The sequence below is a fragment of the Myotis davidii genome, unplaced genomic scaffold (genome assembly GCF_000327345.1).
Source record: "Myotis davidii unplaced genomic scaffold, ASM32734v1 scaffold430, whole genome shotgun sequence".
NCBI lineage: Eukaryota > Metazoa > Chordata > Mammalia > Chiroptera > Vespertilionidae > Myotis > Myotis davidii.
The window spans coordinates 616,028-631,684 of record NW_006285247.1 but is presented as its reverse complement, the minus strand read 5'-3'; the positions used below and the strand labels follow the sequence as shown (position 1 = coordinate 631,684).

Genomic DNA, 15,657 nt, shown 5'->3' with positions numbered 1-15,657 from the left:
GCCCTCTCTCTTCTTCTGGTACCCCTATAATTCTGATGTTGGTACGCTTGAAGTTGTCCCAGAGGCTCCTTACACTATCTTCATATTTTTGGAATCTCTTTTCTTTTTTCTTTTTCGGTTGGGCATTTTTTTTTTATTTTTATCATCTTTGTCTTTATTTTTATCTGTGAACATTTATTTATTAAGTACAAAGCACTTTGGTAGGTGTTGGGCACAAGTATAAGCTATTAATTCATCCTTAAATTTAATTTAGTTGAGGGAACAATGTATAACTAGATGTGGATTTAAAATGAATAAATAATTAATCATCCAAGATAACATATTTATGTCAAATACGTGGTTAACAGTACATTTCTTAGGACTTTAGAAAAGGGAGTTAGCTTTTGGCTGGGGCAATCAGAGAAGGTTTTATGATTTACTTGGGACTTGGAGGAAGGAGAGGACTTGGAGGAAGTTCCATCTTAGAGATGTGTCATTGGTGACTACAACACAAAATTCTTGCCTTTCTAAGGATTGCCAAGTTGGGCCAAGGTTTAGGAAGAACTGCAAACAAAGGATAAGAAATATTTATTGAGCATCTATTGTGTTGGGTACCGTAGGTGAAACTGGAGTTACGAAAATAATAGTCTCTGCTTCCAAGGACCTTAAATATTACTGGGGGAGAGAAATATGTAAATCAGTGGGAGTAAAGCACATCTCTCTTTTTTTTTAGTGTTGATAGTTATCTAAAAATAGAAAACAGTACACTGTTTATACTATGTAATTATGAATATAAATTTTGCTAGTTATGTTTGTGTTGTGGGGTCAGGTAAAGAACTATATACTTTAAATAAGGGATATCTCTATTAATGCTTCTTTTTATTACAAAAATATCTTCCCTTGGGCTCCCCTGTAGTTACTCTTATTACTCATAATTACCTTTCAGTTAGCCCTGTTAAGTCTCAGTTATTAGACCAGTGGTATATAGTTGTAATCATTAACACTTTTAAAAATTAAAAACATAAGGCAGTTGAATTAATACCCATCTGAAAATGCTGTTTTTTTTGTTATATATTAGTAAACACATTTTGGAAGAAAAAGTATACAGTTTTTCAACCAGTATGGTTTTTAGTTTTTAGAATTGTTAGAGAATTAATTGTTAAGGTGCAAAATGTATAAAAGGTATGTAGAAAAGGTATAAAATAAAGAATTAAACATTTTATCTGGCTTCTTCCCAAGGTATTGCTATAAAATGATGGAAACGTTCCTGGGGCTAATGTGCCAGAACCAATTACCCACAAGCACACCAGCTGCTAGGATGCCACAGTGTGATTTAAGTGAGAGCACATAGCCTTGGCCAGTGTGGCTCACTTGGTTGGGTCATGGGTTCGATTCCCGGTCAGAGCACATGCTCAGGTTGTGGGTTCAATCCCCAGGGGAGGCGCCTATGGGAGGCAACCGATCGATGTTTCTCTCTCACATTGATGTTTCTCTCTCTGTCTCCCCTTCCTCTCTCTCTAAAATAAATGAAAACATATCCTCTTTGAGAATTAAATAAATAAATAAAAGAAAAGAGAATACATAAATTTTACGTTCACATGATTTCCTTTTATTTTGTTGGTTTTTACAATGACTGAGGATTTCAGTCTTTCAAAATTCATTATATGCTGCCTCTAGTTATTTAAAATGTAATGCCAAGGTAGTTCATTTATGTTTAGTTTAATTATAATTTATGACATTTAAAAGTCTTTCTATTTAAGTCCTTCTGAAAACTTCTCTCTGCAATTTCTTTTATGCCACTAACCACCCAACAATGCATGCATTTTAAGATTGTAAACATATATCTAGTAGGTTTGTTGCTAGCATTTGTTTTTTAATTTTAAACATGCACTGCCTTTGAATAAAACATCTGTACTTGATTTTTTCAAACATAGGGCTTGAAAATGTTGATTCAAATGTGTTCTTATAAGGCTACTTCAATTTAATTAGATTCAGCAGGCATATATTAAATCAGTGCTGTGCTAGGCACGTTAGGATACAAAAGAAATACAAAATGGATTGTAAACTAGTTGGAGAAATTTGACAGATGAAATAGAAAGATATAAACTGAAAGTATTAAATTTAAAAACAGTTATAAACACCCTCTCTCAAATCGCTCCTCTAAGCCTTTCCTGTGCAGCAAATGGTATCAACCATCCATCCAATTCCTCAGGCTAGAAACTTAGGAGCTTTAACTCTTTTCTTCTCCTTATACTGCTAGTCCAATCCATTAGGAAATCTTATTCCACTTCTAAAATATATTCTGGATCATAGAGTGACTGACTACCTCCACAGTTAGTCCTGAGGCCTCCCATAGCCTGAGCCCTACCATCTCCTGTCTGAGCTATCTCTAGAACCTAACTGGTTTACATCTTCCCATTCTTGTTGTCCTATAATCTGTCTTCCAGATAGGAGTCAGAGTATTGGAAATACATGGTAGAGCATGTCTGTCTTCTGCTTAAACTCAGAAAATCCTTCCCTTCCCACTACACCCCAAATAAAATTCAAATGACTCACTGTGGCTGTTAGGGCTCTGTGTAAGCAGCTTCCCCACACCTCTCTAATCTGTAATGCATAATCTTCTATTTTTCATGGCACTTATAAGTACTGAAATTGTCTTACTTGTTTATTGTCTTTCTTCTCTCACTGTCTATTAGCTGCTTAAGGGCAATGACGCTTGCTTGTTCACTGACATATCCCTAGAACCTACAAAGAGTACTTAGCATATAAGCTAAGTGAGTAATTTTGAATGAATGTAGATTGGGAACAAATACTCGTGAAAATGGCAAGGAAGAGAGAGAATGATCCTTCTAAGTTGGTGAACATAAAATGCCTATTTTTCTCCTCTCCTTCCATTAGCCCCAAGACCCAAGTTCTTTAAGCCAACCAAATGACCGTGTGTTCCCACACAGAGGTAAACAAAGGAAAAGTGAATCTGTCTTCAGCTGAGTCACTGAACTAGTAGATTCCTATGTTGGAAGCTTTCTTAGAAGTTCCAGAATTAAGAATGATATTTCTCTCTCTGTTCTTACTCTAATTCTCTCAGTCACTTTGAGGAGAGTGTTTCTGATGCCCATTATAACATTAGGAAATGTTGAGCTCTTATCCTTGCTTTGCAGAAGGTGAGATATTGCTGTCTAAGAATAGGCTCCTTAAAGTTTCCATGGCTCACTTGATCTCAAAGGTGGGCTTAGAGGGATTTCCCAGAGACTACAGCCAACCTTGTGAGCATGAAAAGAGGAATTGTTAGAGACTCCTTTTTACTTTCTTTTGTTGGGTAATTTAATAACATGTTTTCAAGATATATCCATATTGTTGTGTTTACTTTGAACTTGACACTGTTTTCAAGACCTGCGTGTGTTACTTTATATGCTTCCAATGCATTGCTTCTGATTGTGGCATAGTGCACCAGAATATCCATGCCCTGTTATCCTTTATAGTAGCTTTATTGAGATATAAATAACAAACCATAAAATTTACTCCTTAAAGTTTACAATCCAGCTGTTTTTAGTATACTTACAGAGCTGTGCACACATCACTATTATCTAATTTTATGATATTTCATCTGCTACATTTTATTTGTTCATTCTTCCAGCGATGGATATTCAGATTACTTCCTTTTCTCAACATCGCAAACAAAGTGGTGATGAATATATTTACACAACCATTTTATGAGTTTCTCTGGGTGTGCATGGATACAGGCTAAGAAGATGGATTTTTAGAGTACGTACCTTCTGGTAAAAGGACAGAATAACTTGGGATGTGAGAAAATATTATTCTAGGTCTAGAATAGTAGATTTATTGTTACTTTCAGAGAGAATTTTGTCTTGTGTTACTTTGACTTGTATTTCTATTTGAATAATTTGACTATTCATCTTAGGAACTTTAGGGTTGTATGTTGAACTTTGAAACTAATAGGGACTCTGATATAAGTGGCTTGCAGGACTACTACAGGGTCAAAAAGACCAAAGGAAAAAAAGGTGTAATTTCTTTTTGGACATGGATTATTATCATTATTCAACTAGTCTTTATGTACCTTTGCTTTCTGTTTGCCTTGTAAAGATAATATAAGATACCAGTATATATTAAAAAATTGAAAGAGACAAATGTAAAGGAAAATATTAAAATATAAAAAAGCAGATATAAAGAAGCAGAATTTTACAAAGGAATAAAATAAAAGATATAAGAAGGGAAAATACAAAACAACCCATATAATCAGCATTTGGCTTTAATTGACACCTGAAGGTAGGGTGTGGCTCCTCTTTACTGCTGGGTAGGAGTGGTCTCTACTGACACCCTTGGTTGGGAGTAGTTACCAGCTGGTGGGGATGAAAGTCCTAGCTCTCTACCTGGTTTTCTCAGAACTTTCCCTGTTGGGGGTGATAGGGCACCTTGTTTACAGCCTTGTGAAAGTAGAAGTCTAGGCTCTCCACTTGGTCACAGCTTTTGTTTTGTTTTTTCTGTTGTGTTTGGCTGGAGTATAATGGTTATTGTCTGAAAGTTTCTGTTTTGATAAGCTGCCTTTTTCTGGTCTTTTACTAAGACAGAGCAGGTTTTTGTCTGTGCTTATTAGGATTTCCAGTTTGTGGGCTTCTTCAGCTCCAAGTCCGGGATACATAAGGCAAAAAGAAAACCTAGGTATTTATCATTGTGTCATTCTTTGGATTGTAAGATCTCTAGATGGTCTACCTTCTTCTTTCTACCTTTTAGCCTTTTAATATTTGTTTTATACATAATATCTAGGATTTTTAGTTGTAATTAATGGGAGGAATAGGGAAAATATGTATACCTGATTTTCCCTGAAGCAGAAGTCCTATTTCACATAGAAATTTTATAAGGTAATCAAAAATAATTAAGCACACAAGGAAACAAGGCACCAAACAAGATCTGGCAAAAACAACAAATGAAAAATAGACTTTCAGAGAGTACATGTATTGGAATTATCTGCAAATGTTATAAAACAAGTGTATTTATTATGTTTAAGTAAAAGATGACTTTTGATTCAGGCCAAATCGGAGTAATGGGGAACAGATTTACCTTTCTGCCTGAAACAACAAAATAAATGAAATAACAGTTTACAAGACATTGTACATTAAGCAATGAAGGATGATGATACCTTAGAGATTGGAAACTGGTGAGATGAGACCTTTGATTTCCTTGGTTTACTACCCAGACAGCATTTCTAGGCCATGTAGCAGAGGCAGAGCCTGGCTATATTCCAGAGTTGATGAGACAAAGCTAGGAGTCCAGAAAGACCCCTAGAGATTGCAGGTAGGAGATGAGAAAGGTAGAAAGCTTCAGAGATGTGCAGAAGGTCCCAGTAAGTACTCAGCTGAATTATCATCATTGCACACAAGTGAAGGAACTACCTGAGACTGGGCGAAGAACCAGCCAAATGCATCAAAGGGAAAAATCCTCTGAGCTCATGCAGGGCTAGGAATAGTTTCTGTTCCCATCATTGAGAATAGAAAATTTCATAATTCATGGGGTAGTGAATTTGAAGCCATAGCAATAGAAACTATCCACAACGAAATACCAAGAGAAAAATAAAAAATATGAACAGAATATTAGTGATCTAATAGGACAACTTGAATTGCTCAATCTGTATTGAATTAGAGTCTCTGAAAGAGAGAGAGAGAGGGAGGGTCAGAGAAAATAGATGGAGAAATAATGGCTGAAAATGTCTCAAACTTGATGAAAACTCTAAACTCTCATATCCAAGAAGCATAATGAACCTCAAGAATAGGAACATGGGAACCTCTTCTGTTCTCTGTACTTCAATATATTTTGACTTTTAGTTTAGATTTCTAAGACATTTGTATGTGGCAGGAATTAAGAGACAGAGGGTAGCTAGGCAATCAGGAATTGGGACCATGTGGGAGGGAAGGAATAAAACCAGGAAACACAACTAAGTGGAGTGACTAAGGCACCTCAACTGGGCGGGGAAGGAAGGGCACACATGAAGGGCATGAACTTTAAAATCTTATTTAAAATCCTATTTAAGAGGTGATATGCAAATTGACCATCACTCCAACACACAAAATGGCCACCCCCATGTGGTCAAAGATGGCCAGCAGGGGAGGGCAGTTGGGGGTGACCAGGCTGGCAGGGGAGGGCAGTTAGGGGCAATCGGGCTGACAGCGGAGCAGTTAGGCATCAATTGGGCTGGCAGGGGAGTGGTAAGGGGGTAATCAGGCAGGCAGGCAGGCGAGCATTTGGGAGCCAGCAGTCATGGATTATGAGAGGGATGTCTGAATGCCCATTTAGGACCGATCCAGGTGGGTTTATAAAATCAGAGACAAATTGGATAACCTAGAAGAAATGGATATATTCCTAGAAACCATGTAAATTGACAAGACTGAATCATGAAGAAATAGGAAATCTGAATGTACTAATTGAATCAGTAATCAAAAAGCCCAGAAACAGTTGGTGTCACAGATTGGTGAATTCTATTAACCATTTAAAGAAGAATTAATTCCAACCTCTCTCAGACTCTTTCAAAATATTTAAGAGAGAACACTCCCAAACTTATTTCACAAAGCCAGCATTATCCTGATGCCAAAGCCAGATAGTGACACTACAGAAAAAGAAAACCACAAGCCAATATCCCTCATGAATAAAAAATTTTCAAAAAAAAAAATAAAGCAATCAAATTTATTAGCACAGTAAAAGAATTGTTCACTATAACCCTGTGGGATTTATCCCATTGGAATACAAGGATGGTTCAACATACCACATCAATAGAATGAAAGATAAAAATCATATGATCACCTCAATAGATATAGAAAAGTTATTTGACAAAATTCAACATCCTTTTATGATAAAATTTTTAGCAAATTGGGTGTTGAAGGATTGTACCCCACTGTAATAAAGGGCACAAAATGTAAGGGACCCCTACAACTCAATAGCAAGAAAATATTCTGATTAAAAATGGGCAGAGGATTTTTCCACAGGTACATGAAATGATGCTCAACATCTGTAATCATCAGAGAAATGCAAAGCAAAACCACAGTTAGGTATTACCTCACACCTCTTAGAATGGCCATTATGAAAAATAAAAGAGATAAGTGTTTACAATGCTGCAGTGAAAAGGGAACCCTTTTGTACTGTTTGAAAATAAAAATTGGTACAGCCACTATGAAAAATGATAGGGATACACCTAAAAAAATTGAAAACAGAACTACAGTTTTATCCAGCAGTTGCTCCTTTGAGTATCAGATATGTGAAAAAAATGACATCACTATCTCAGAGATACCTCCATTCCCATGCTCAGTGTAGCATTAATCACAATAGTCAAGACATTTAAAGAATGCTAGAGGCCTGGTGCACGAAATTCATACACCAGGGGTGGGGGTGGGGGTCCCCAAGCGTAGCCTGTGCTCTCTCACAGTGCGCGAACCCTGCGATCAATTGCCCGAAAGAGGTAGGCCCCGCCCACCCATCTGGGACTCCTGGATGGATTGCTCCAAAGAGGTAGGCCAGCGCCACACACACAGCGTCAAGCCCCCGTCTACCCGTGCGTGCCTGCTGCGCACGCGGCCTCCTGGTGATCACTCCTTATGGCGTGAGGGCGTCATGACCACATAGGCTTTTTTAATAGGATGTGTGTCTCTTGATGTATGAATGAAGAAAAGATCACACACACACACAAATGTTAGCCGTAAAAGAAGGAAATTCTATTTGGGACTACTAGGTTGGTTATTGAGAACATTATGCATGCTAAGTGAAATGAGGTAGGGAACAATGAGTACTATGTAATCTCACTTATCTATAGATTCCAGACAAGTAGAAAATTATAGAACCAGAGTAGAATAGCAGTTGTAATGGGCTGTCCTAGTAGTTTTGGCAAAATTGGGAGATCTGGTCATAGGGTAAAAACTTAGAGTTATAAGAAATAAGTTCTGAGGATTTAATGTACAGTATTTTGACTATAGTTAACAATATTGTATTATATACTTGAAAGTTGTGAAGGTAGTAGATATTCAATGTTCTCATCATAAAAAAGTTTATTATTCTAGGTTATGGAGGTGTTAACAAACATTATTGTGGTAATCATTTTTGCATTGTATACATGTATGAAATCATCGCATCATATACCTTAAATTACATATTATTATATCTCTCTAAAGTTGGCCCCCCAAAAATAAATGTATAAGCAGATAGTGTAGATTTATGGTGATAAATCCACTGAATAGCTGAAGTTCTATAGTTAAAACAAATTTTGGGTTGCTAATTAGACTGGGACTAGAAAGATTCACTTTTATTTTTATTGTCTCTCTGCCTTTGTCTATTTTTGTCTCTTTTCTTTATTGTTTTTATTTTTTTTACCCAGGTATGGTTATAGGTTGGGAGTTCTCAGTATCAATGTCCCTGCTATTAGGATGTATAGACAAGCCAAAATTAGTATAACAAAATACTCACTAATTCTTACTCAAACATCTTTCTTAGGTTAACACTCTCATTGTCCTTGTCAGTCTTAGATGATGTTGGATCTTGCAGATATTTGACAATTCAATGAAGATTCATTCCAAATCATTAAAAAATGAAATTGCAGGTCTTGTAAAAGGGCATTTCATGTAGCCCTTAAAAGTTTATATTTCTGAACAAATTAAATCACAGAGAAATGTGGACCTGGCATTTAATGGCTAAAGAAACTTTTTGAAATTTATTTTTAAAATTGAGGTTCCAGTTAGATCATTTCCTCACTATTTACTCTGAAATCTTACTTCTTGCTTTAAGTTGACCAAAATTCTCTTTGTGGGTTTTTAAAAAGATTGTTCTTAGGTAATGTGGACCTTCTAAAGTCCTTTTTAAAAAAATTAAGTTACATCAAGGAAAAAAAGAACTTAGATTATAGCTTAGGAGCCCAACCATCTATATATATAACACCCTAAGCGACTGGTCAACCATTCGACTGGTCAACCGTTTGGTCACTATGATGCACACTGACCACCAGGGGGCAGACGCTCAATGCAGAAGCTGCCCCCTGGTGGTCGGTACACTCCCACTGCGGAAGCACCACTCAGTGAGCTTACCTAGCTGTGGTGGCTGAGGCCATATGCACAGCGGGGGCGGGGGCCGGGATGAGCAGAAGGCGTAGTGCTGGCCTGGTCTTGGCTCCTCGTCCACCTGCCGCTTCACTTTGCGCACTACTACATCCCTCGGGGTTGTCGGACTGCCCGTTTCAGCCCCGAGGGGTGCCGGATTGCGAGAAGGGGCAGGCCAGGCTGAGGGACCCCACCGGTCCTCTAGTAAGAATATAAAACCCGTGCACCAGGCCTCTATTAAGAATATAAAGTCATTATTCTGTTTTCTTTGAAAGAAAACAAGAAAAGCAGCATATACAAAGAATTTTGGAGTGACCTTGAATGTGCAGCTCTGTAAGTGAAGCCCTGATAATTAGTCAGAGATGGGGACTGATTATGTACTTAATGATTTAACTTATATTGTAGTTTAAAAAATATACTAAAGAAATTTGTTTTATTTTAAGAACTTTTATAAGCCAGATTTTAAGGAACATTTGTGTACTGTCTATATTGTATTAGTAAAATTGTAATATGATCAAGGCTTTCAACATTTTGTTGATACATTCTTAATAATTAAACCTAAATTCTAGATCATTTTAGTTTACGGATTTTTTGGAAGTGATTTTAGTGATTTTATTTTTAAAGATTTCTCTCTATATTTCAAGTTGAACATTTTTAAATGTAATAAAAAGTAATTTTATTTGTTGTGAGAGTTGTGGTTTATCTCTACCTTACCTCATGACAGTCCCTCTTTATTTCAGTAAACACTTTAGTCACCTTATGCAATTGACTTAACTAACTTTGAGGTCTACAAATTGAGTAATTTAACGGCTTAGCTGGCATGACTTTTCTGTTTTTTTACATCTAGGTGATATTAGGTAGATAGCTAAATTTAGAAATATTCACTCTTGAGTACTTCAATTTAAAAATATTAACTCTTAATTCAGCTTTTTTAAAAAATACTATTTATAACAGAGGTTTTCTTGTAACTAATTTTTTTTTAAAACAAAAGATAGTTTTATAATAGCATTTTGAGTTTCATGTTATAAATGAAAAAGAAAAAGAGTAAAGCAGGTAGTATTTAAATTCATAATTGGGCTGGTCATTTTTGAATTCAATCTAGGAAGGTGTTTGGGAAACTTGTAGCATAATCTTAGAAACTTATTAAACTGATTTGTGTAGATTTTGGTTTATTTAACACATCAGCAAAATAAATAAAAATATCAATCTGTTGTTCACTTTTCATTTATATGAGTATAGATTAAAGATTATTTTAGTTACTTTAGCAAGTCTAAAGATTAAAAATAGGTTTATAAAATCATTGTTCAATTTTTACTCTCGAAGAAAATCAATAAGATTAATTCTGTTATTGTTTTATAGTTTTGACTTCCCTCTGGCCATTGATGTTTATCTTAGCTGTTAATTGATGTGTTACAATGGAATATATTGACATAGTTTACAATGAAAAATTGCACATTTTCTAGATCTAGAATTGAGAGAATTCATCTGAATAATTGTTAGTCTTTGTAGACATACTTTTATTGTGCTTAAAGTCAGAAAACAATGACGTTTGAAAACCTATGCTTTTCTAACATATGGCTTCAATTTGCATTCTAATCAGAATATGGAAGTCATTACTTTGACATCTGAAACTGAGGCAGCAATAAAAAATTCTCACTAACAGGACAGCAGACACAATTTAAGTTTTGTTTATTACTGGGTGGCCTTTTTGCAACTTTCCTGAATGTAATTGATTCCAGATATTAGAAAATTACAGTTATGAAATTTACTTTGGATGCATTTAAGATGGACTATCTTAATAGGATTTGTATAAATTAGTGATCAATACCTAGTACACATAGGTATTGGTGCACATATTAATATTAAAATTTATAGCATATGTGTATAAACAAACATAAATATATATATTCATGTGGGTGTATATAAATGTATAGATGAAGAACCAAAAAGATTACTTTGAAAATGCTAAATGGCTTACTTATAGTTAATATCTCTGAAATGGGAATGTTGATGAAAAAAGAATTTCAGGTTTTATCCTAAATATTATTTTAAGTAATATAGTGGGGATATATTCTATAATAAAGTAATTTATAACATGAGATTAACTTTTATTAATTTCTAAATTTTACTTGAACTAAAGTATATCATAGTTATTTAAAGCACTGGTCAATAAATTATTAAAACAAATTGATCAAGAAAATAAATGCACATTGTTCTATGATCTAGAATGTTGTTGTCTTAAATTTTTAAGATAATCTTAATTTATGCATTCAGCAAGTATATTTTGACCACTCACATGTTCCATACGTTGGGCTAAGTGTTGGGGGAAAATGATGAATTTATCCTTGAGAAACTTGAGGTTTAATGAAGAGATAGTACCACCAAATATACATTACAATATAATGCGGTCAATAGTATTTTAGCAATGTGGAGGAAAGGCAGAACAACTTGATAGGTAATATAAAGAAAGCTATTACTGAGGAGGCTATATTTGAAGGATTAGTAAAGATTTTCCAGGTAGATAAGCAAGACAAAAGGAATTCTCAATAAAGGGAGCATTCTGTGCAAAAAAAACTAGAATCCTGAGTTGCCTTGGCATATTTAGTAATCCTTTGCTCATTTATTCATTCTTTTTCAGTTATATTTATTGTGCACCTATGTACCAGACACTGTGTTGAGTGCTGTGGATGTCATAGTGAACTTGATAGACATGCGTCATAAAATTCACTTTAGTGGGGAAGAATAAACAAGTAATTAAAGTCATAATGGGTGTTACGAAGGAAAGCATAGATTGTTATAAGGTGTACTAGTATGTGTAAGTACAACTATCGAAGAAACTTCTGGAATATTGAGAAGTGGTATAAAATGAGACTGAATGGGATTGGGGTCTATTGTGAAAGGCAATATACTGAGCATAGGAGTTTAAATAATGTCTCATAAAAAATGAACTATAGATGTACTCTAGCATGATGAAACTTTCCATTTTAAGATAAACATTCTGAAAGTTCCAGATGGCTTAGAATAGGAATACATTTATACCATTGGCCAATTGGGATGTTTTTAGTGTTTAGTCAGTAAAATGTTTTAGTTGCTTAGATTTGGCATTTAGATTGGAAAGAGAAGATTAGGGACTATGAATCTATGTCTGGATTTTTAAATTATGTTTTCAGTTCCATTTGATACTATTTTCAGGAGACTTCTGGATATCTTCTGCCTACCATAAATGACTTATAAAGCAAATTAATCCTTCCTCTGTACCCAGCTTCTCCATAATGATTGTTATCTAACTTATTTCAAAAAATAAGACATATCAGACTATTCTTGATGAACACCGTTGCATTTTGCTAGTTTTTTGCCAAAATTTGATTTACATTAAAATATTAAACCATTTTGCCATGATAAAAATCCCTGTTTTGTGTTTTGTTTTTTTTTGTGGGGGGGGGGTTTGTTTAGACTTTTATTTACTACTACTTGGTCGTCTCTCACTGGTGCAAATCTGTTTTAGAGCTCTGTTATTTGTGACTTGGGCTAATGTTTAAGAACAAGGATTAGCCAGCTTGTTCCATGTAGAGCCAGATAGTAAATATTTCCAGTTGGGGAGGGGGCATGTGATCTCTGTGGTAACTATTCATCTTTGAAAATGTAAGACAAAAGCAGCCACAAGCAATATGTAAACAAATACTGTGACTGTACTCCAATAAAACTTCATTTATAGATACTGAAATTTGCATTTTATATAATTTTTACATGTCAGGAAAGACACTTCTTTTGATTGAAAAAAACCTATTTGTATTATTTGCCTAGGAGTGCTGCAACCAGTTCTCACAAAGTAGGGGGTTGAAGACAACAGAAATATATTTTCATAAAGTTCTGGAGGCCAGAAACCTGGGTCTGCAGGGCCATGCTCCCTCCGAAGTTTCTGGAAAAAGAGTCCTTCCTTTCCTCTTCCAGCTTCAGGTGGCTCCTGGGAATCCTCGGATTCCTTGGTTTTAAGCTGCATTGTTCCAATCCCTGCCTTTGTTGTCGCATGGCTTTCTTCTTTGTTTCTGTATCCAATCTCCTTTTCCCTTCTCTTGTAGACACCAGTCATTGGATTTAGAGTTCACCCTAATACTATATGACTTCACCTTGCTTCCATTTGCAAAGGCCCTATTTCAAAATCAGGTTACATTCACAGGTACTGGGGGTTACAATTTCAACATATCTTTTAGAGGGCCAATATTTGCCCTACATTACTATTTAAAAATATAAAAAACATTCTTAGCTGGTGGGCCATGTTAACTAGGTGGGGGGATGAATTTGGCCCATGACTGTATTTGTTAACTCCTGCTCTAGCCAGAGTTGGCTTTTCATTTATTCTCTGATTAAACATCTTATCCTTATTGGGAAACAAGATGAGAATTAGCATTTATTGAGCCCCTACTTTCTTCCAGACATTTTGCTTTGTGTCTTGACATTTATTATTACACTGATAAGCTCTTCCAGACTTGAGATTTTATTTTAATCACCTTTTTATTCTCCAGAGATAGATCTCGAGAGGATCTTGTGAAAGAGTATTCAGGGAGAGTGAACATTAAGTAAATAGACCACTTGATGCATTTGATTTGTAGCCAAGAAGACGATTATGGCTGGACACAATGATGTGAAATGAGGTTGGAAAGATAGGCAGAGGACAGTCTATAATAGGACATTGTTGGCTGTGATGAGGGGTTCAGATTTTATTTTACGTCTACAAAAAACCATTGGAGACTTAAACAGAGTGATATGATGTGATTTGCCTTTTGCAACAGTTACTCTAGCTGATTTGGGAAGAAATAATTGTAGGGGAGATGGGCAGCAGTATAGGAAGCCTGGGCCAGCTCTCAGGCTATTGGAGAGATTATAAGAGTTCCTGAAAAGTTTAGTGTCAGGTAAAATTGTTTCAATTAAACTTTACAGATAGTTTTTGTAAGTACAAATGAATTTTGGTTAGCTTTAAAAATTTATACGAATTTGTTTGACTTGTTTGCTAAAGACAAATTTGCAGCCAGTATGTGGACCATGTGTCTTCTCACTCAGCGCCTCACCTCCCACCCATTCTCTTAGTGTGGAGAAACAGTATTGTGTTGAGATCTGCTATGGGCATGCTCTAGTACCGTGGTCGGCAAGCTGCGGCTTGCGAGCCCCATGAGGCATTTTGGCCCCTTGAGTGTGGCTCTTCCACAAAATACCACCTGCAGGCGCACGTACAGTGCGATTGAAACTTCGTGGCCCATGCGCAGAAGTCGGTTTTCGGCCTAGGCGAGTCTATTTTGAAGAAGTACTGTTGATATTTGGCTCTGTTGATTAATGAGTTTGCCAACCACTGCTCTAGTACATTTTTACTTGTAACAGTGAAATATACATAGTTATCTATATATATAAAAGCCTAAGTGACCGAACGACCAGATGACTGAATGACCGGTCGCTATGATGTTCACTGACCACCAGGGGCAGACGCTCAATGCAGGAGCTGCCCCCAGGTAGTCAGTGCACTCCCACAGCCAACCTCCCGCTGCCCCCTCCTCCTGGCTGGCCAGCCCCAATGACCCTGATCAGATTAGCTGGCCAACCTCCCACGGCTCCTCCCCTCTGGCCGGCTGGCCCAACATCCTCAATCCGGGCAGCCTACCTCCTGCAGCTCCTACCCCTGGCCAACCTCCTGCAGCCCTTCCCTCCTTGGCCGTCTGATGGCCCCGATCGGGGCAGCCAACCTCCCGCAGCCCCTCTTCTTGCAACCCCTCCCCTCAGCCAACCTCCCACCGCCTTGATCAGCTCTGATCGCCCACCAGGCCAAGCACCCCTGCATGAATTTGGTGAGGTCCTGCATGAATTCGTGCACCTTTCCTTGAATTGCATCCTGATATCTTGAGCCAGAGATAAAGGGGTGAATTCTAGCTAGTATGATATTAATTATCCATAATCTTGGGAATACCATTGAAGTATTGTTAAGTCAGCCATCTTAGCAGTTGTGATGCAAAAAAAGGTTAAAACCCCTATTCCAGGTGAAAGGTAACCTTTTTGTTTATATATTGATAATTTTATTTTTATTATAGACAATTTATCTTTTAAATTAGAGCATTTACTAGTACATAAAAGTGATTTTTTAATTTTAAAGTGCTATACAAATATAGAGTGCTAGAGGCCCAGTGCAGATTTGTGCACTGGTGGGGTCCCTCGGCTTGGCCTGTGGGGATTGGGCTAAAATCACCAGTCCGACATCCCCCAAGGGGTCCAAGAGTGTGAGAGGGCACTCTGCAAAGTTGCTGTCGTTCAGCAGCTACTGTGTTGAGTGTCTGCCCCCTGGTGGTCAGTGTGCATCATAGCTACTGGCCAATTGGCTGGTTGGCCGGTCTCTTAGGCTTTTATCCTATCTAATAAAAGACAAAAAGGGTAATTAACCGTACCTCCGCTATGCTTCCCATTGGCTAATTAGGGTGATATGCAAATTAACTGCTGACAAAGATGGCGGTTAATTTGCATACATAGGCACAATGATGGGAGGTGAAAGGGGAAGGACAGAAAAACAGTGATCAGAAACCCAGGCAACAGGCAAGAGCCGCGGGGGTGCTGC

At 36.8% G+C, this 15,657-nt stretch overlaps 1 protein-coding gene across 1 annotated transcript in view; it reads left to right on the top strand.

Annotated features, from left to right (window-relative positions):
• The window catches only part of TMEM135 (transmembrane protein 135), a 216,879-nt gene that overhangs the window by 36,287 nt on the left and 164,935 nt on the right, over positions 1-15,657 (top strand). The window lies entirely within an intron of this gene.